The following is a 23,175-nucleotide window of genomic DNA, read 5'->3' as shown; positions in this document are numbered from 1 at the left end:
GGGAAAATATATATATTTTTTTAAATATAAAATTTGATATCTGCACCATTTACATTGAAAACCATTTGTTACACAAAAACGAGCATCCCAATGTAAAATGTACAAAGAATTTGTAACATCCGAAAATAGTATTTGTAAAAATATGAGACGCGATGAGCCGAATAGCGCCGGCCGATTTGTCACATTGACACACGGCTTCCTTGTTGCCGTACACCCCGCGACCGAGCCTCTGTACTGCCCTCAGCTAATTTAAACCGATTTCCAAAAAGGTGTATCAAAATATGAGACGCGATGAACCGAATAGCGCCGGCCGATTTGTCACATTGACACACGGCTTCCTTGTTGCCGTACACCCTGCGACCGAGCCTCTGTACTGCCCTCAGCTAATTTAAACTGATTTCCAAAAAGGTGTATCAAAATATGAGACGCGATGAACCGAATAGCGCCGGCCGATTTGTCACATTGACACACGGCTTCCTTGTTGCCGTACACCCTGCGACCGAGCCTCTGTACTGCCCTCAGCTAATTTAAACTGATTTCCAAAAAGGTGTATCAAAATATGAGACGCGATGAACCGAATAGCGCCGGCCGATTTGTCACATTGACACACGGCGTCCTTGTTGCCGTACACCCCGCGACCGAGCCTCTGTACTGCCCTCAGCTAATTTAAACTGATTTCCAAAAAGGTGTATCAAAATATGAGACGCGATGAACCGAATAGCGCCGGCCGATTTGTCACATTGACACACGGCTTCCTTGTTGCCGTACACCCCGCGACCGAGCCTCTGTACTGCCCTCAGCTAATTTAAACTGATTTCCAAAAAGGTGTATCAAAATATGAGACGCGATGAACCGAATAGCGCCGGCCGATTTGTCACATTGACACACGGCTTCCTTGTTGCCGTACACCCTGCGACCGAGCCTCTGTACTGCCCTCAGCTAATTTAAACTGATTTCCAAAAAGGTGTATCAAAATATGAGACGCGATGAACCGAATAGCGCCGGCCGATTTGTCACATTGACACACGGCGTCCTTGTTGCCGTACACCCCGCGACCGAGCCTCTGTACTGCCCTTAGCTAATTTAAACCGATTTTCAAGAAGGTGTATCAAAATATGAGACGCGATGAGCCGAATAGCGCCGGCCGATTTGTCACATTGACACACGGCTTCCTTGTTGCCGTACACCCAGCGATCGAGGCGAGCCTCTGTTCTGTCCTTAGCTAATTTGAACCGATTTTCAAATACATTTAGCCCCTATACTGCCCTTACAATCAGTTTATTTTCATCCATAGGTCTTGAACAAAGGATTTTTCGAGGGCGCGCTGCCACACACTGCCCTTTTTCTTTATTATTCAGTCATTTTCTACCTCCTTAATAAGGTCAACGGGTCCTAATTTTAATCAATTGTTAAATGAGCGGATGTCTTTGTGTGAGAACATATGACATGCTTTGAGCCGAATAGCGCCGAAATGTCACGTTGACACACTGGTCAGTCGGTCAAATCGGCCCGTGTGTCACAGTGACAAACGTCACATTGATCTACTGACCGATTTGTCACATTGACCGATTTATACCTAATCAGGATGGTGGATATTTTTATCCACAAAGAGCCAGTTTAATAACTTATTGTATTTTATTTTATCACTCTTTATCCTTTTATGCCCTGGTTTTCTCGCAGCATGTCGGTAAACTCGCGTCGCCGAGGGTACAGTCCAGTATGACACACTGACCGTTCCGATCTGATTTACAGTCGGCGGCTGGTACCTCCATAATTCAATACTTTTGATTATTCCCATGCACAATAATCGTTACCGTAACTTTAGCAGTTATACAATATTGCAATATACATAGTTCTAAAGTTTAATATTGACAAGGAGTTTTATCCATCCATACTAATATCACTGCGAAAGTGTGTCTGTCTGTCTGTCTGCTAGCTTTTCACGGCCCAACAGTTTTTAAACGATTTTGATGTTCATAGGCTCTTATTCCGGAAATTCAAAGAGTTCCCACGGGATTCTAAAAGGTCCATCTGTTTAACCGAGTTATATGAAATTTGGTACAGAGGTAGCTTGCATCCCGGAAACTTTGTATCCCGGAAAATCAAAGAGTTCCTACTGAGCTTTTGTCTTTGTCGTCTGTATGGGATAACGTAACGTAGCCCTATACTAACTTCTCTCCATGGATAGAGTATTGGTAGGTACAGTCAAAGGCCATAACTCGTGTAGCACCCTAATGATCATATTCGCGTGGCACGGTTATTAAAAAGGTCATAAGTGCGACAGGTTTTTTAAGCAATAGTTTCGCGGAATTGCTACTCGACTTGTGAAGCCGACCGTACCTACTTCACGGTTCTGAACAGTTCCAGTGGATATTTGGGTCACTGATCGTTCCTAATATCTCACCCTGTATTGTATATTTACGCTAGAAACGTGCTCAATAGCTCAGGTTCATTTCCCGGTTCATAACTTTCAGTTAAAGAGGTACTTCGCTTGATGCGGATTTGTGCTCTAGATTTTTTAGCCTCACCGATAGCATAAACTCATTTAGTCTCATTTTACTGTATTTTAAACTGTATTTTCTGGATCTTAAAGTCTATATTCTGTTGATTGGATTAAGTACAGTTTGTTTATTAGGTTTCAGTGTAGAGTGGTGAAAGAGATGTATTTATGATAATGAGTACTTCAAAAATCGCTGGTAATCCAAATTGGTGTTATTTATACATAAGTGGGCAGTATTGGATGGTGTTGCAATTTTTCATAAGTAAGTAGGTACCTATATTGAAAATTCTTGGTGGTTTTAGTAAATCATTTTTAGGGTTCCGTATCTCTAGAGAACCCTTATACGATCACTTCGTTGTCCGTCATTCGTCAAAGGATTATTTAGAATCATGATAGGTAGCAATGTCTTATCCATCCATACTATCTATTCATCCATACTATCCAATCATCCATACTTCCATAGTAATATTATGAGATAGTGTGTCTGTCTGTCGATCTGCTAGCTTTTCGCGGCCTTACAGTTTAACCGATTTTGATGAAATTTGGTTCAGAGTTAGCTTACATCCCGCGGAAGGGCATAGACTTTTTATCCCGGAAAATCAAAGAGTTCCAACAAGATTTTTAAGGAACCTAAATCCACCCGGACGCAGTCGCGGGCATCACCTAGTAGCACAATAAATTGAAATCCGTTTTGTAACATCACAAAAAGATTTAAAAGTGGGTTTTCTTGTACGATCGTACGGAACTCTTCGTATGCAAGTCTGACTCGCACTTGATCAGATTTTGTTATTAGACTGTGGTGTAAACAGATTGAGATTTAAGAGTATTATCATGGGTGGTGTTTATTTTTGTTTCCCGATAGATCACCCCATATAAAGAGATTAACTAATATATTTGTAGATATTATTAGCCTTAGCCTAGCCTTAGCATTAGCCAGGTAGTTTAGACGTCCGCCTCCATTCGAGAGGTCGGGGGTTCGATCCTGGGCACGCACATAACTTTTCGGAGTTATGTGCGTTTTAAGTACCTAGTTAATTAAATACCACTTGCTTTAACGTGGAAGAAAACATCGTGAGGGAAACCTGCATGCCTGAGTTCTCCATAATGTCCTCAATGGTAAGTATGTGAAGTATACCACACTGAGCCAGTGTGGTCTAAGCCTTTCTTAATCTGAGATGAGACTCAGTAGTGAGCCGGCAATGGGTTGATCATGATGACGATGATGACCTATAAACATTTAAACCAAGACCTCACCCCCAAAACTCCATGGTAGTTTATTACTTTAGATAAGTCTAAGAAGAAGGAAGCGTCGAGCTTGTGTCCGGACGGCCGTGTCCGGTCGGAGTCCGGTTAGTTTCCGGTCCCTGATTACCTTAGCCTCATTTGGGAGCCTCGCGTGACCTCAGATCTTCTACTTTGCTGAAAATGTACTTACTTACCAAGGTTTTAGGTAATGACGTCAATAGTCATTACAAAGCCGAGTTGGTATCCAGAGTTATGAATAGGTAAATATTTATTGAAAAAAATCAGATTTAGATTTATTAGGTAGGTACCTAATCTAGTCTCCGTGATAGAATGAAATAGGTTTTTATTCAAGTAGACTTTTACAAGTGCTTTTGAATCGTCAAAATAATTTACCACTGGTTCGGAATGCCGTTCCTACCGAGAAGAACCAGCAAGAAACTCGGCGGTTGCTCTTTTCAACAGGTTAATTGTTAGGTCTTTTAATAGGTTAGTTGTTAAGAGGTCTACCTTCTATTCGGGTGGTTGGGGGTTCGATCCCGGGCACAATTAAAATAAAATTTCTTTTGCTGTAACGGTGGTTTGGAAATTTATAATTTCTAAATTTCTAGTCTGTTCTGGCGGGATGCTTCGGCCGTGGCTAGTCACCACCCAACCGGCCAAGCCGTGCCGCCAAGCGATTTAGCGTTCCGGTACGATACCGTGTAGAAAACAAAGGAGTATGTATGGTTTTGACGAAAACTGCCATACCCCTTCCAGGTTAGCCCGTTTCCATCTAAGACTGCATCACCACTTACCACCATGTGAGATTGCAGTCATGGACTAACTAATTGTATCTGAATTTAAAAAAAAAAAAACAAAATTTTCTTATGCACCTATCAGAGTAAAAAATAACTTTGATGATTCAACTCATTAATTTAATACTTTATTACAATAAGTAGCCTTCAGAATTCAACCTGGTCAGTTTTGACGACGATTTGACGATTATTTACGATCTGGGTGTGAGCCAAGCAAAAATTCCTGTAAATCCATACTAATATTATAAATGCGAAAGTGTGTCTGTTTGTCTGTCTGCTAGGTACCTTTTCACGACCCAACAGTTTAACCGATTCTGACGAAATTTGGTACAGGGTTAGCTTATATCCCGGGGACGGACATAGGCTACTTTTTACCCCGGAAAATCAAAGAGTTTCCACGGGATTCCTAAAAACCCATTCGCTTAACCGATTTGTATGAAAGGTACCAAGGCAACTTGCGTCCCTGTAATTGACATAGGCATTTTATCCCGGAAAATCAAACAGTTCCCACGGGATCTTAAAAACCCTAAATCCACGCGGACGAAGTCGCGGGCATCCTCTCTGGTTAGAAATTTTTGATTTCTTTGTCACACTCTGTACACCTACCGAAAATCTAGAGACTAGATCTTGGCTGCAATCAGACCTGCTGACAAGTGATGGTGGTGGATGTTGAACAGACACTTTGGTTTTTAGGTACCTATAATTTCATATAAGCACCTAGCCATATTAAGTATAGTAAGATTAATAGTAGGATCTTAGTAGGATTTGAACTTGTGGAATTGAGATCATACACTTTTAGTCCATTTTCTGTTTATAAATGCTGCGTCGGCGCTTCCCGGAGTCCCGTAGGAATGTCATTGTCTCCACTATTTATAGATCGCACATGTCAGGCCCGCTTATAACACTCGCTATTTTTATTATGATTTATTTCGGTGTCTCATCTTGGTTTTAGCTAAGCGCCTCCTACCACGAATTAATAGTCGCTTTAGGATTAATTGCAGATGTTTTTAATAGTCTAATCCATACTTCCATACTAATATTATAAATGCGAATGTGTATGTCTGTCTGTCTGTTAGCTTTTCACGGCCCAACAGTTTACCAGATTTTGAACATACTATGTACTTTTTATCGCGGAAAATCAAAAAGTTCCCACGGGATTCTTATAGACCCATCAGCTTAACCGATTTATATGAAATTTGGTACAGGGGTAGCTTTCATCCCGGAAATTGACATAGGCAACGTTTATTCCAGAAAATCAAAGAGTTCCCACGGGATTAAAAAAAACTAAATCCACGCGAACAAAGTCGCGGGCATCATCTGGTACTCCGTACTAAGTAAAAATTCCGTAAAAATCTGTAAGTAGGTAAGTACATTTGTATGGACTGAGTACTATAATTATGTCGAATGTGTGAATATCGCCAACTTCACTGTAAGTGTCTGTTAAGTTAATAACTTAGGTCTAAATACACTGGTTTTCTAGACCTATAAACCTTTTTTGGAATTAAATTCTTTAGAGTAGGTAAATGCGTAAAATAAAGATCTTGTTCATTAAACAACTGATGCTATAAGCATTTCCCCCGGCACCGCGTGCTATTATCATATAAATGCTTCACTTGGGCACAGGGACCCCCAAATAAAAACCCAATCGGTGCGCAGTTAAACGTAGAGTAGATTTCATCAGAGGAAATTGACTATACCTGTGCAGTTATTACGAGTATTCTTCATTATATTTACCTTACGTTTCATTCTTTTTTCCTTTCCGGCTTCCAGAGAGGGAGGATTTGGAAAATTCAGTTTTGAAGCGATTCTACGCTGAAAATTGGTCGACTGCTTTTATACTCAATCGTCAGCTTTTATGTGTATTATTAATTTCTCATGTTCGATTTACCAAGATGCTATAGAAGGAAAATCCTGATTTCTGTTTTTCTCACTGATTAACGCATTAATGCCTAGCCCAAACCCTTGGACCTAGAAGCCTAAAAACTTGCACAAAAGTTCTCTTTTTTGCAAGTTTTCAAGAAGAAGAAAGGAAGAATTTTTGGAAATTTTCCCGGGATTGGAAACTTCTAAATCCTCACAAAACAAAATCTAAACCGCGGGCGTTTGATAGCTACTACTATTACTCTGTGGCAGTATTTTGAGATAAGGGCTGATCTACCGGCGCTGAGGGAGTAACTTGATTGACACGTGTTTACCTTGTTTTACCGGTTTTGATTGGATCGCAATTTTCTTATAGGAGAAAAATGACTGAGATTTTGGCATTGATTAATGGCTTTTGATTGAGTACTTTTTGTAACTATTTTTGGCTACTCTTTAGTGTTTTTTTATGGGGAAACTGGAAAAGAGAGGTTGAATATGACCCCTTTCCATTATTCACATAGTGGTAGGAGTTCTGTTGGGATAATAATGCAGTTGGTTCACAAATCCTTCCGCACACAACTCGACTCAAGAAAACGAAATTTCGATTCTTATTTTTACGTTCCTAGGAATCGAAATTTCTTTTCAGTTATTATTAAGTTAGTTAGCACGGAGGAAACGAAAAGTCCAAATTCGAACCTCCAAAGTCGGTCACCTTTCCAGTTACCGACTTGGGTCAACGTTGCTCAACTATCGCAATCGATTGATAAGTAGTTAAGGAAGCGTTGTTACAACTAGGCAATACCTCCGTACCTCACCCACAGAATAAAGATGTTATGTCACGTAATATGAGTGAACTAGAGTGAAGAAACTCATGGTTTTGACCCTGTCAAAATCTGTCAAAAATAAGGGTTTCCTACGTAAAATCATAGAGACCTATTTTTTTTAACAGCCTACCTAGCGTCAAATGTAGCTAACATTTGACACCTGCCAGTGTAGGTGAAGCCTCGACGTTTTGTTACAAGTTTCCCAACTATCGTGAACCGTGCTATAGATCCATACAAATATTATAAATGCGAAAGTGTGTCAGTCTGTCTGTTTGCTAGCTTTACACGACCCAACAGTTGAACCGATTTTGATGAAAAGTACAGAGTTAGCTTGCATCCCGGCAACTTTTATCCCGGAAAATCAGAGTTCCTACAGGATTAAAAAAAATTAAACCCAAGCGGACGAAATCGCGAGCATCGTCTAGTGTTACAATATTTAAGAGGCCGGTAAAGGAGCCATTAGGAAAAGTAGCGGGGAGTGGCTAGTATTGGTACCTATAACGTGCGACGGATGCGCGTGAGCAGCCATAAAACCAGTTCAAAGCGCTGTATACCGCTTTACGACGGTACTAAAGCATTTGATGCTACACGACACTTTCCTGTCAGCTAAGAGCTTGTTGAAAACATTGTAGCCTCGTAAATCATGAAAAATTGGTGGATATGTGAATTGTTACACAATCATCATCACGGTATAGTGCCCGGCAAACAACTTGAGCATTGATGCGATTGGCTGGCGAATGGCGGGTGCACGCGATTGGTTGATCAGTCTGCGCGGGTGCACGCGATTGGTTGATATGTCGACTTTCGCTTCCCGGATTCGTCAACTTTTTCCCACTACACTGCTTCAGGTCCAAATTATTTGCCGGGCACTATCACGAAATAAAGACCGCTGACAAACAGACGGACGGACGGACGGATAGCGGAGTCTTAGTAACAGGATCCCGTTGGCACCGTTCGGGTACGGAACCTTAATAATGACCGCTAAAAGTTTTCAGTAACTGGCATGTCTATGAAGTCTTATCATTATCCGAGTTCTCTGACACGCTCTCTAGTTTTTAAAGTTCCGTACCTCATAAGGAAGAACGGAACCCTTATCCGATGCGTTTTTTGTCTGTCTGTCTGTCCATCTGTCATGTCTGTTTATTAGGTACTTATTTCTCATTGCACTTCGAGCCAATATACTTAGATACCTAACTATACTACCTAGGTAGGTACTTACCTACATTGCAGACGTAGGATTATTAGATTTAGTGCACCGGGTATATCGGGCGAGATTTAATGATTCCACGAACCGCACCGGATCTGAATATATTGAATTTACACTGTAAATGTAATAAACTAGTCTAATTTGTGTATTTAAGCGATTTTGTACCTTAACGTCTAGTGTGTAGAAATTGAAATAGAGTAAGCGGTTATTATACATATAGGTAGTTTATTATATAGATAGTTAACTGCGTGGAATGACTCAATTTGATTTCTCTACTTTACTACTTATTTAGTTATTTAAGAAGGTTCAGTACATAATTAATAAAGACGTTTTAAGGTCCTGTAGTAAAATAAGGAACCCACAGTTTCGTCTAGTCCATCTGGCGTTCTTTGTGAAAGTGTGTTTGTTTATTCGTTTGTTGGTTTATGGTTTGTTCTTCAGTCACGCGCTAACAGATCGACGTGTTTTTGTACATGGTTATATTTAAACACCTAGAGAGTGAATTAAACTACTTTTATCTCAATAATCATAGAGTTCTTACGGGATTTTTGAAAATCTTAGTCCAGTTTTCCCCTCAATTTTAACTTTCAAGTCAAGTGTGAATAGACATTTCCTTCAAAAAACAAGCGCGCTTCATCTTAGGCTGCATCATCACTTGCCAGCAAGTCTAATTGCAGTCAAGTGCTAGTCTATACTTACCTACCTTAAAAAAACCACGTGAACGAAGTTGCAGACATCAGCTGTTAGTTGTGGTTAAAGAATTTATTATTTTAAACAAACCTTTGAGCGTTTCGGCAATGAAAGTGTATGAATTTGTTAGTGATTCTCTCAAATTGTTGTAGTTTTAGGTGTATACCTAGTTTAATTTTAATTTAGATTGTACCGATAGGGCTGGCATATAGGACACCTATAAAAGCCCCTTAAAAATATTAGATAAAAAAAAAAAAAGAATTTATTCTCACAAGATTTTTTTTTTTAAGTCGAGTTTTAAAGTAGTATTAGCATGAATAGCGTAGGAGTTCGCTCCATCACTCCTCCTACACACCTGTAGTCTACATACCTACTATATCCCACAAGTATGTATGATACCTTTACAACATTTTCCAGCGCTCTGATTGGTGGAAGGCTCTCTCACCTGTGCTACCTCAGCGCTCCACCAATGGGGAGGCGCACACCTGTCGGATCGATAGCGAGGCGTGGCGCACCTGGAGTCGTCGCGGTTGAGGCGATACGTGGCTTTGGAATAAGGCTTTTGTGAAGAAAAATATGGTTTAGAGTCTAAACTTTAGACTTTAGACCCTATGTGATACGTTTTATCTACATTTCCCATTCTTATCCACGCTAAGTTATTACATATATTCTAAGTTACATTTTCCATTGGACCACTGTTGCCGATACTGATGATTTTTCAGAGCTTGATGGTGCTTATGTACGATTTCGTCTACGTGGGTTTAGTTTATATCAGTAGGTAGGTATTTAAGTTGTATAGAAGTGTGGTTTGATGTGTTGATTGATTTGGAATGGATCAATCTGAAATGTAGATTCTGATATTTTTCTCTAAATTGACGGAACTGCATTTCTCCTCATAAGGTATGTAAATCAAAATCGAAATCAAAATATTTAGTTTCAATTAATCGCCAAATACATGTATGTACTACTGGTTCGGAATGCCTTGACACGCACTAGGTACTTATAGGTAAGTTTAAGGTATATAGGTAAAGTAAGGTACCAGTTTTTTCTTTTTGTACCTAGGTGAATTACCTAGGTAACTGAAAATCTGGTGACATCGCCACCCGCCAGTGTGTACAGGCCCTAAAATGTAATGATCACGTCACACGATATCCGCTAAACGCGCCTACACGACACGGGCCTCAGGCAGATGACATTAGGAATCTGTTAAGGTCAGGCTTTCATATTATAAAATAATATTTCGGTCCTATTATATTATTATAATAGATTATATTATAGAAGACTACTGGAATATTATAGACTACCTAGTATAAACTAGTGGAAACCCACGGTTATTAATTTTTTAGGTAAGTATGCATATCTGCCACCTATATTTCTCTAGTTTAACGATGTTAAAATAATTAATTTATGGTTTAGGTACTCATTAAACACTAGCTTATGCCCACGACTTCATCCGCTTGTCTACACAAATTTTAAACCTCCATTTTACCCCTTTAGGGTTTGAATTTTCAAAAACCCTTTCTTAGCGGATGTCTACGTCATAACAACTATCAGCATGTCAAATTTCAGCCCGATCCGACTAGTAATTTGAGCTGTGCGTTTATGGATCAGTCAGTCAGTCAGTCAGGCTTTCCTTTTTATATTATCTAATTAAATAAGATAATTAAGATTGAAATTGAAATTTTTAGTCGAAAGTCACGGTACAAGTAGGACTTGTAAATTTTTTAAGCCGCAGTCTTCGCCTTAACGTATTAAACTACCTCCGCCCCAAGGGCGTTATATTTTTTCCCCGATCCCGATCCGCCGGTAAATTGCTATCCGATAGCGGCCAGGTCGGGAAGGGCAATTAGAAGCCGCCTGCTTCATAAATCCTAAACTTTTATATTTTTTAAAGCCATAATTCCGCATAAGGACCAGTAAAAGCCATAAAATGATACTGATAGGTACTTACCTGAGTATGAGTGTTAATATGTGTTATCTAAAGGTTATTAGAGTCTTCATTATTGGTTTCAAATTACCTAGATCTAAGTCTATCTAAGTAAGTACTTACATAATGTTGAGTGAGTTTGAAATAGGTACCTAATGAGCTATCTAAAATTATTAAGACATGCAAAATAAAATTTATTACATAGTTAAGTAGGTACTTACCTACCTAGATACTTAACAAGATAATGCCCGAGACTGCGTTTTCGTGTACCTATTTTAAATCCTAAGGGAGCTTTTTGATTTTCTGGGATGAAGAGTACCTTATCCGATGAAGAGTACGGGATGCAAGCCATCTCTGTATCAAATAGTTGATAGATAATATCCGCGATTTCGTCTTCGTGGAATTAGGTTTTTAAAAACCTAGTGGAAGTTGTTTAAATTATCGAAACAAAATGTAGCCTTTTCTGTACCCGGGATGCAAGCTACCTGAGTAGCAAATTTCATCAAAATCGGTTTAACGAATGGGCAATGAAAAGATAGCAAAAAGAGTAGGTAGGTAGGTAAGTAGCTGTAGAAAGATGACTACAAACTTTCACATTTTTAATCTTAGTACGGAAGTATGGATGTCAACTATGATGTTACCTGTTCAAAATGTCGATCAGTAACCTGTCCATTTTTCGCTTCCACAGTAGGTATAGAGTAAGGGAGACGTCCACCGTCCACGTGCCAAGTCTAAAAGCGACAGAGATGCAGTTAGCGGCGTCAAGGTGTGCGGAGATGTCGCGCGTCTCAGATGACGGCAGTTTGTTTTGGCAGTCGTGGCGCCCGACTTGGTAGCGCTGTGATTGGTGCTCTTATTGCTGATATCGATATTTTTTTAATTTACCTGTAGGAGATTCTACAGGAGCAGGGAGAAAAAATGGCGAATGCTCGGGAGGCGTATAACATCTGCCCTCAAAGACGTTGTTTCGTGATGACCACGACCGCTCTGTCAAGAGTGATACGACGAAGACGGAGATTCTAAAATAAAATAAACATATTTTTTATTCAATTTAACTTTTACAAGTACCTACCTACTTTTGAATCGTCAAAAAAGAGGCTACAAAGCTAGTAGACAAACCTAGTCAAGGGAATTTCTAAATAATTTTAAGCGCATACCCATCATAAATGGCAGAATCAGTAGGCTTCAAACCTGCACGCGATAGGTACTTGAGAGAGATTGTAGGTTTGATTACTGCCGGTACAGTAATCGATAAACTATTAATAAATTACTAATCAGTAAATGATTAGATAATAATAGAGCTCTTTTTAACAACGGAACTGTATTTAATAAAGGTAATGATAAAACTATCGATATCGGCATTTACTTTCGCTATATCTGCCACACACTAACCTACAATCGCACGCAGCTTAGGTAAGAAGTCCACACGTCGTTTGTGCGCCGGATTTCCACCGCGTGTTAAAATACTCTGTAATGTGCTTTAGATAACACGGGTAAAAAAACAAGTAAAATGCAAGTCGGACTGGCACACGAAATGTTCCTTACCACCGTACAAGAAACAACAATAAGTATTTAATTCTTTTTAATTTACATGGCGGCCATTTTGAAGTTTCATTTACACATTCTGTGAAAATTTCAACTCTCTTTCTATTACAGTTCACGTGATATAGCCCACTGACAGACAGATGGACAGACAAACAGATCGGCAGACAGACGGACGGACAGCGGAGGCTTAGTAGTTGGGTCCCGTTGGCACCGTTCGGGTACGAACTACGGAGCCCTAAAAACGTACCTCAAATAAGACAGTAGGTACAGTAATTAAAAAAAAGAAAAACTAAGTATCGAGTATCGATATAGATATTCCTCCCTCTCTCTAACAAGTCGCACGCAGGTAAGACGTCCACACGTCGTTTGCGCGCCGGATTTCCGCCGCGCGCTAAAATACCGTGTAATGTGCTTTAGATAACACGTGTAAAAAGAAATGTTGGCAAGCTGTCCACCTATCACCTGGTTCTGGGTTTTATCTTGATTTTGTTAATGAGAAAATGGTTTTCAAGACTTTTTGGCAAGCGCTGCTGTTCCGTGATATTTGAGTGATGTTTGAGATAATACCTTTAAGCATAAATAATGGTAGTTGGCAAGTCTTTGTTGATTTTTTATCGGCGCTTTATATTAAGTAATACTAGCTGATGCCCGGACTTCGTCCGCGTGCATTAAGGTTACTAAAATCCCGTGGAACTATTTGGTTTTCCGGGATAAGCCCATGACACTCTCTATGTCCTCAACTATATCCATTCAAAAAATAACGCCGATCCGTTGCTCATTTACGATGTGATTGAAGGACAAACCAATAAATAAACACACTTTCAAATTATGATAAGACTTCGGTCTCCTAGTCGGGGACTCCAGAGTTTGGTCTCTAGCTTTTTGGAGTTTGTGCGTTTTGAGAAATTAAATATAACGGGGAAGGAAAACATTGTGAGGAAACCTGCATATCTGAGAGTTCTCCATAATGTTGTCAAAGGTGTTTGAAGTCTTCCAATCCGCACTTAGTTAGCGTGGTGGACATGGCTGGCCTACTTATACAACTTTTACTACTAATTAGAATAGATAGAAATTCATGTGGTGGAAGCCTTTGGCCATGGCTAGTTGCCACCCTGCCAGTAAAGATGTGCCACCATGTGATTAAGCGTTCCGGTAGGTACGATGCCGAGTAAAAAACTTTTAGGAGTATGGCTTTATTAAACTCAAACTCAAAATCTTTTATTCAAAGTAGGTACTATTTATTGTACTCCTTTTAATGGTCAGAATTGTTAGATTTGTAAGATGATAATATAGTGGTAATAATTAATTACACAAACTTAAAACTACGAGGGTTCCAAACGCGCCCAGGTTTGAGAAGAGCCCACAATAAACTCATACCCCTACCAAGCCCGCTTCATTAACATTTACCAACAGGTGCAGAAATCGCAATTCGCGTTCAAGAGTTAAACTGCAGTAATCAAATATTATAAAACATATTTGCGAGTAAAGTCTCGGGTTGGAACTTATCTTAAAACGTCTAGTTATATAAAAAGCTATTGTTCTAGAGACAATGATTTTTTTTCACATTTTTAAAATGGCATAACATACTTTTCGAATCAACGAGAAATTCGATACGCGACAAAAAATACATTCAAGAAGTAGGTATTTGCCAACAGGAAGATGAAAATTTGAATGAACAGAAAAACGATAGAAAAATAAAAGGTGGATGTGACGGGTCTGCCCGCGAAATTCAAATTTCATTTGGTTTTTCGCAATTTGTAAACTAACACGACAAAGTAGGCTTATGACATTCTATTTGCGACAGTAACAGTATCATCACCTATTTATATAAAAATCTTTACTTGAAAGGGTCCAGTTTAAGAAATTAGCTCTAGTATCAACTCACAAATTAGTCGATACTAGAGCTAATTTCTTAAACTGGACCTTATCAAGTAAAGATTTTTGTATAAACACGTGGAAATGATACTGCCATTGTCGCAACTAGAATGCCATAAGCCTACTCTGTCGTATTAGTTTACAAATTGCGAAAAACTAAATAAAATTTGAATTTCGTGGGCAGACCCGTCGCTTGCCCCTTAACCTATAATACAATACAATAATATGAAATAAGTCTTTTGTAAATAGAGAGTTGTCTAGTGTATATCAAATTTTAAATAAAAAGAATAACCTTTCCTTTTGGTTTTGCCAAGTTGGGTAAAAAAGTTCCTGCTTTAAGTCTAATAATTGACTTTATTAAAAGCAACAAAGTTTATCATTTGGTTTGATTTCAGTGTCTAAGACTATGGCTTAAAATCCTTTTTATTCTGAGAGGACGTGTTAGTAGGTACTTACTGTAGGCCGGCGATGGTTTTTTTTTTTTTTCACAATTAGGCAAGCACTAATCTCTATAAGAGATCTCTACCAGTGACTCTTACCTTACTCTTAGAGGTACCTAGTACCTACTATAGGAAGAAAAAAAGGTAGGTACAACAAAGTTAAAAGGTGATTTGAAATGATGATGATGATTAATTTCAAGTGCTGTTACGCATATAGGAAACCTTTACGTCTCATTGCTAGGTCTTTATTTCTAGTTAATTAGAATGCCTAGCGCTCTAGCACCCAACATTGTTATCGGCAGTTAATGGATATTGCCGATTGTCAGAATACATTACAGTTCGTTTAATTGTATCTTAATTTTAGTGACCATTAAGAAGATATGCACGTATCCAGCGCGCTAGGCGTGTCTAAGCGTCAGCGCACACCAAAGACTTTCTATAATTGCGACAGAAACTGCAAGAAGGTTTGACGACCTCCCTGGCGCAATGGTGGGCACTTATAAATTGGAGGTCATGGATTCGATTCATTCATACAAAGTATATAATAAATTAACTTAAATAAAATAATTAACTTAAATTTGTGCTTACATCACGAAAAAATCACACTACGCTTAGTCACACATCAAAAGTGCCTAAGCGTAGTCCCAAATCGCCATTAGTAAACATTCGTGCATAAATACAGCGCATGCGCACACCGCTGGTGACCCGATTAGTTATAGTATAATAGCTACATTTGAATAGTTGATGTCAAATTGTAGAGCTATTAAATTTATTGTAAACATGGCCAAAGTTGTCTAAAAGAACGACCCGATTTCGATACTTTGATATAAAGACATAACTTACATTCTAAAAAAGAGTTAAGCTACTTATCACATAAAACTTACCTCATATTAAATGTAAATTCCCTCAATGTAGCTAGTGTGCGCATCCTCTAGCGTCTAGGTGTGAACCAAAAGGTGCCAAAGCGTAGTGCCAAATCGCCGTTAGTAAACAGACGTACATAAATACAGCGCATACGTGCACCGCCGGTGATCCCATTAGTTAGAAAGAGTCTAATAGCTACATTTGAATAGTTACATTTGAATAGTTACGGTCGTTGCGTGGTGAACTAGATAGGTATTTTAAATTGTAGAGACACCTTTGTGCGTCGCGATACATTGTAGCGATTGGTAGTGATGTATTTATTCACTTAAATATTTAATGCTCCTACTGGCTTAAATACTACTTATAGACTATGATGCCAGCGATTTCTTTCGCATGAGGTTAGGTTATTTATAAGGCCCGGAATCCACCAGAACGAAGATGGGTGGAAGCACTTTTAATATATTTTTTTAAAATTTATGATAAACTAGCTGATGCCCGCGACTTCGTTCGCGTGGATGAAGGTTTTTTAAAATTCCCGTGGGAACTCTTTGATTTTCCGGGATAAAAAGTAGCCTATGTGCTAATCCAGGTTCTAATCTATCTCCATTCTAAATTTCAGCCCAATCCGTCCAGTAGTTTTTGCGTGAAGGAGTAACAAACATACACACACACACACACACACACATACAAACTTTCTCCTTTATAATATTATGATAAATGATAAATGATAAATATAGGCTACTGTTATTAAGGATTACCATTTCTAACAGAACGGGAGGACCATGGGACGCATTTTCCAAGAGGATGCCTATTCACTATAATTGTTTTATACCAAAAATCACAAGCGTTTCCAAAAATGTTTTCATGCACAATAACAGTAAGTCAAAGACAAGAACCACTCTTTCCAAAACGTCCTAATGGCATTCCTTGCATTTTATTAGAAATAAAGAGTAACAGATAAATTACGACGAGACGGGCAAACAGCTGCCCGCGTCGTGTCCGTGGCATACGACCGACAGATTACCTGAGAAATATTACTTATAGGCCAGGAGCTAGTGGTCATTTCAATTTAAGAGTTTATACTGATCAATAGTTTACCTACTTAAACTACGGCGAGACGGGCAAATTATCAGCCCGCATCGTGTCCGTAATATATGACCGGTAGATTAAATGAATTTTTTTTTCTAGTTAGACAGGAAGTGTTTTTTACCTGTCTAAAAAGATTCCTATTGTTATAACAATCGGTTTTTCTGTGACCTTTCAGGTTTCAGAATTTTCCTCGAACTATTGAGGCTCATTAACATCAACATAAACCTAACTGCATAGTGCAAAAGAAGATTACAATCAATTTTGAGCTTCAGTACGAAGTTGCATAGTAAATATTAAAAGTTTAGGTATTGCTTGTGAAAAAATGTCTCTTTCAGGTAAGAACCAGCCCCTTGTAAAAACATTGGCATTAGTGAAGTAGCATCAACCAAATAAAAAAATCATGATATTGTTTCGTTGGAGCAAGTATTTAAAATCTTGTGCTTTGTCTCGCTTACTCATACTGACAAAATTACGCAATGCCCAGCCATTAATATTCGTTTCTCCAGTTTCGTTTTTGAGAGTTAGGTCACCATTCAAAACGGTCGTAAAGAAACTTCTCTTCTCTGGAAAAACTCTGGACCCTTCATCGACTATAACATCGGACGGCTCCTTGACTATAAAGTCGTCTTGAGAAAAGTGTCGAGAAAAATGTAAAAAAGACGGCATCGTGCCAAAACTGTCCCGAGCACATCAAGGTGTTTATTAAAGTCCGTTCACGCGAGCAGTGTGCGTCAAAACGATCATGTTTAATTTGCCCCACTTCCATGTCGCATTGATAGTAATAATTTACACTAGCTGATGCCCGCGACTTCGTTCGCGTGGATGTAGGTTTTTAAAAATCCCGTGGGAACTCTTTGATTTTCCGGGATAAAAAGTAGTCTATGTGCTAATCCAGGATATAATCTATCTCCATTCTAAATTTCAGCCCAATCCGTCCAGTAGTTTTGCGTGAAGGAGTAACAAACATACACACACACACACACACACACACAAACTTTCGCTTTAATGATATTAGTGTGATTATGCTCATAAGTTTTTCGAATTCTATGATTTCTATTAACCCGTAATAGAACTTATACTGATGTATGGTCGGTGCGCGTAGTGGTTAATACGCCGGCGTCGTACCTATATTTTGGATAGTCAGAGGTTCGATTTCAGGAATTTTTAATAATTAAATATTGCTTGCATGAACGTGGAAGGAAAAAAAGAAAGAAAACTGTTTATTTGGTGCCACAAAAATAAGATAACAATATGATATGTAAAATCGAAATAAAATGAGATGCGTGGTGTGTGGTACCAAAATGGACTCCATTCAGCATTTGCTGCAACATCTTGACATCCAACATCTTGACAAAACCTGCATGCCTGAAAGTACTTTATAATGATGATGATGATGATGAATAAGTTTTATTTTACAAAACTTAAATCCACGCAGATGAAATCGTGGAAAAAAAGCCACCCACAATATCAAGTGTAAATTACACAATCCTACACCTCTTTCATAACAGAAAAATTAAAATTTTCCTTTTCCCTCCACGCACCTAATAGCTTTGTATCTCGCCTGACACCAAAGTCACGCCAACAAAGGTGACAAATCCCACATCCCGCAAGAATGAAAGCGCCGTGATTAAAAACCGGCGAAAAAAGGTGAGCGCGGAAACAATGGCCGCCGCGGGCGCGCGACGCTCAATCTGTTACCGCCGCGTCGCCGCGCCGCCTGTCACCCGCCGCGCTGACACTGACAGCTGACAACACCTGCAATTCATTCAAAGTAAAAGTCCAACGCATTTCTCTTTTGTTGAACAATTTTTTAGGGTTCCGTACCTCAAATGTAAAACGGAATCCTTATAGGATCACTTTGTTGTCTGTCTGTCTGTTTGTCACAAAAGATTATTTCAGTAACTATCAAAACTATCCGCATGAAATTTGGAAATAAAAATTTGCAAAGAGAAAGAGGGAAAAATTAGGGGTTTGAAATTTCAAAGTAAGATAACTAAAAAAGTAAGGTAAAGAAACAGATTTTATTTATTTGTACGCATTATACCTAGTTTTTGATTCATCGTGCAAAAAGATATACCTACCAATATTTTTCATTATCATAATCACACACACTGGTGGTTGTGAAACAGGCCTTAGGTCAAACATTTCCCATGATACATAAAAGCCTTTTTCACTCTCAGAGACTTTAACTATACCTACCCCATGGAAAAATCAGCCAATCGATTACTTATCTTCTCCACTTTCTATTTCCCAAAAATCAAAATAGGTAAAACAGTTAAAACTTTACAACACGTTTTTCCTTTTATCTCAATGTTAAAATACCTACCTGTTATATTTTTCTTCTTTTTCGAAGTATTGTTAAATTTATGTAGAACTATTCCATGAATAAATAACTTTAATATTTGGTACACAGATAGTTAGTTTATATTGTTGTAGGTTAATGAAGCTATAGTGTCCTTTGATGTATGAAGATGAAGAGTCGCATGCGATCACAAAAATGAAATCTATTGCTCAATTACGAAAGAATCTACAACTACAAAAGAATCTTTGAAGAACACCTCAAATTAACGTTCCAGTTTCAATCTACTCTTGTATGAAACTATTTCGTCCTATTTATTTTCATTTTCAAAATTCCCGAATAGAATAGATTTTTTTTTTTCAAATAAATTTTAAGGTACAAGTACATATTTTTGAATCGTCAAATACATTTACCACTGGTTCAGAATGCCTTCCCTATCAAGGAGAATCAGCAAGAAACTCGGCGCGGCGGCGGTCCAGTAGGAACTTGTTGATTGTTCAATGATTTTCCAGAATAAAAAATATCCTGGTCCGTATCCAAGATACGAGCTATCTCTGTTCCAAATTTCATCAAGAATAGTTCAGCTGTTGATTCGTGAAAAGGTAACAGACAGACGCACTTTCAAATATTAATAAATGGACTCTGGATAACAGCTGTTTTTGTGTTTGTTTTGTAGCATTAAGGTTTAAACTTTGATCAGTTAAAGGTACAACTACTGTTTCACTGAGAACATGAAGTAGGGCGCTGATTGCTGGAAAATAACAGTTTAGAATTTCGCTTGTTGTTGATATATGCTTAGTTCACCATCATCATCATTATCAACCAATAGACGTCCACGGTCTTAGGCGACGCTGCCGCCATTCACAGGCTCCCTCCAATTCGTTTGATGTCATCATCCCTCTAGTGGATTCTTCAACGCTGTGCTTTCCAGCGCCATTCCAGTACTTTGGAACTCCAACGTCTATCGGTTTATCGAACTATGTGCCTTGCCCATGGCCACTTCAGCTTCGCAACTCGGTTACTCTGGTTCTCCTACTCTAAGTTCACTCTATCGCTATACTGTATCAAGGAGAAATAAAGGTTGATGTAAGAGGTACCTACGAGTAGGTATGTGTAAATATCGAAGAGGACATGTGGCCAGCGTGTCGCGATATCCGGTCTCATCAAACGAGCGATCGTCCACAAAATTGTTTACGATTCTTTGATCTCTGGGCCGTAAACTTTAATTGACTGGAGTACCTACCTTGGTTCGGGAGAGACATTAATTTGATATGATTGTAAAATCTGGTAATTGCTAGACTTTGAGGTAAAAATAATTATGATCATAATAATTACTCATACATTTGATTTTAGCTGGGCTGGGTAGGACCAATTTGGACCTCATGAGAAAGAAACTACAAGTTTCTCTACGTGATTAAATCAGAAATAAGGAGATCCATCGTAACAGAACCAGAGTAAAGCTAAACGGATTGCAAAACTGAAGACAGACATAGTTTGAAAAGCCGATATAGACGTCCAGTCTCTCGGTTGACAATGATGATAAGAATGGCTTAACCTGTCATCGGTTTAAAAGATATGAATCAATTTTCCTTGTCATTTTGGTACCACGACCAAATATCTTAGGATGTTTATAAAATATACTTCCCGGAAATTGGGTCAGGCGGTACTTCCGATAGCCTGGAGCCTCGCGCGCGTAGGAATGGGCAAAACGGTTGCATTGTGTGGTGAGGCATGGTGGTCGTGCGTATTGCTTGCTTAGTGGCTCGCTTTTCCTGTATATTTAGCAGTAGAAGGGCGGGCAGTGCATATCGCATCATGGTTTCAGCAGATTATAGCAAATTAACCTTTTGGTTAGTTTAAAACCTGTCGTTGGTGTATAAAAGGTAGCTTTGAATGCATTCTACCAGTTTCCTTATCATTTTGGAACCACGACCAAACATCTTAGGATGTCTGTGAAATATACATCCCGGAGATTGGGTCAGGCGGCACTTCCGGTCGCCTGGAGCTTCGCGCGCGTATTTCCGGTCCTGCCGTCCGCACACCTCCCGATGTTATCGGTAACCGAGCTCAGATTGCTTGCAGCTGATTTAAGGTCCTTTAAACTTTATATTATTTTCTTTTTATTAAAAAAAAAACTGGTCAAATGCGAGTATGACTCGCGGACGAAGGGCTCCGTAGGTACCATCGTACAAGAAATGACACTTTTTACTTTATTTTTATTTCATGGCAGCCATTTTGAAATTTTTATTATTTTTTGTTATAGCGGCACTAGAAAACACACCGTGGAAACTCTATCTATCATGGTTCATGAGATCACAGTCCGCTGATAGACAGTCGGACGGGCGGATAGACGGAGGAAACAGCAGGTCCGAAACCCTAAAAAAAATTACAAAATTAAATGTACTAAAAATATTATCATTTTTTAAAAGTAATTTAAAAAGTTTTAAAGCCGATTCACACCAAGCACGTACACGTCACACGTGCGTAGTGACGCGTGTAAACCCCTAACACACCGGGTTACGCATACGTCTACGCTTTACGCAAGTGGTGTGCCATGTTTTATACAGTTCCATACATTACAACGCAATGGCACGCACTACATCTACGCTTACACAGCCTGTGTGAACGAGCTATTACAGTTTGCGCTGCATATTATCTGTAGCAAACTTTGAAATTATGTAGTTCAACTAGGTACTTGCTTAGGTAAATTACATAGCTATTGGTATACCGAATAGGAACCCAGATCTAGTCTCCTTTATCACTAAAGTCAGGATATTGAGCTAGTGTAGGTCAATTTATTTAGTTAAATTAAATGATGTATCTAATTAGGGGCGCATTTGCGGTGCGGTGGGACATTAATAGGCAGTTATTTTAAATAATACATCCATAGATTCGGTTTTATCGCGCGTTTGTTATGCCACCTCTTATATGATTAGCTACAAATGTACCTAACGACCTGTGTAAGTTATGGAAATAGGACAGAATTGTAATAATTTGAGAATAACTACGAGAGATTGGACATTAGGTAGATACGTGGAGATTTAGCTTGTTTATGTAAATTAAGTTGGAAATGGTGGAGTTAGCTTTTACAAGATAAAGTTAAACAGCACTTAACCCGACTACTACCGGCGAACTGCCGATAGATAGCGATAGATGAATCAGAAGCGTTTAAGATAATAGTCTGCCACGCTTGCCAAGTTCGGATTGGCCAAAATCCTTCTCATACTGAGAGGTTCCTGCGCGCAATAGTGGCCCAACGATGGCTTGATGATGACGCCGATGATTTTGAAGCTTGGCAAGCACACGGAAAAGTCCAACGTTAGACTTAAAATTTCAATTCTAAATAGATATATAAAATGAAAAGCTAACTGACTGACTGACTGATCTATCAACGCACAGCCCCAACTACAGGACGGATCAGACTACAATTTGGCATGCAGATAGCTATTACTAGGTACGTAGAAATCCGCTACGAAAAGATTTTTGAAAATTCAACCCCTAAGAGGATAAAATAGGGGTTTGAAATTTGTGTTGTACACGCGAACGAAGTCGCGGGCCTAAGCTAGTACTAAAATAAATGAAAACACAACTTTTCGCCCCTTTTGGAAATCGTCTGAGCCACAACACTCAATTCCACCTTTAAGTGATAAGGTAGACTAACTCGACGAGTAAATAAAAACCTAATTTAAATGCCATTAAAACTAGATGCGCCTGAAGATTTAAGACATTCGGAGAGCTCATTATTTTTGTTTGGGGCTTCAGGGACGGGGGTGGCACGGTAAACCTGCGTTTTATGGCGGCGGCCCTGTTAATATGCTAATTAGGTTCTTTCGTGGTAAAGGTATTTTTGTTTAGAGATTCATATACCTATCTACTTATAGGCGAAAATTGTTAGCTACAAACTCGATATAGGAACAAACAAAAATATTGTAAACAAAAAAACAATAGTTATTTCACTGAAAAAAATTAATTCAGTAGATGAACAAGAAGAATTTTATGTCATCAAGTCTCTAGGG

At 38.9% G+C, this 23,175-nt stretch overlaps 1 long non-coding RNA gene across 1 annotated transcript; it reads left to right on the top strand.

Annotated features, from left to right (window-relative positions):
- The first annotated feature begins 1,706 nt into the window (after positions 1 to 1,706).
- LOC123867361 lies at positions 1,707 to 22,643 on the top strand. The gene is made up of 3 exons (XR_006796397.1): positions 1,707 to 1,717; positions 11,143 to 11,148; positions 22,507 to 22,643. It is a non-coding gene; the product is annotated as an uncharacterized LOC123867361 (long non-coding RNA).
- Positions 22,644 to 23,175: the final 532 nt, after the last annotated feature.

The sequence above is a fragment of the Maniola jurtina genome, chromosome 8, assembly GCF_905333055.1.
Source record: "Maniola jurtina chromosome 8, ilManJurt1.1, whole genome shotgun sequence".
In the NCBI taxonomy this organism is placed as follows: Eukaryota; Metazoa; Arthropoda; class Insecta; order Lepidoptera; family Nymphalidae; genus Maniola; species Maniola jurtina.
Note: the sequence above shows the minus strand (reverse complement) of the source record. Positions and strands in the feature narration are given on the sequence as shown.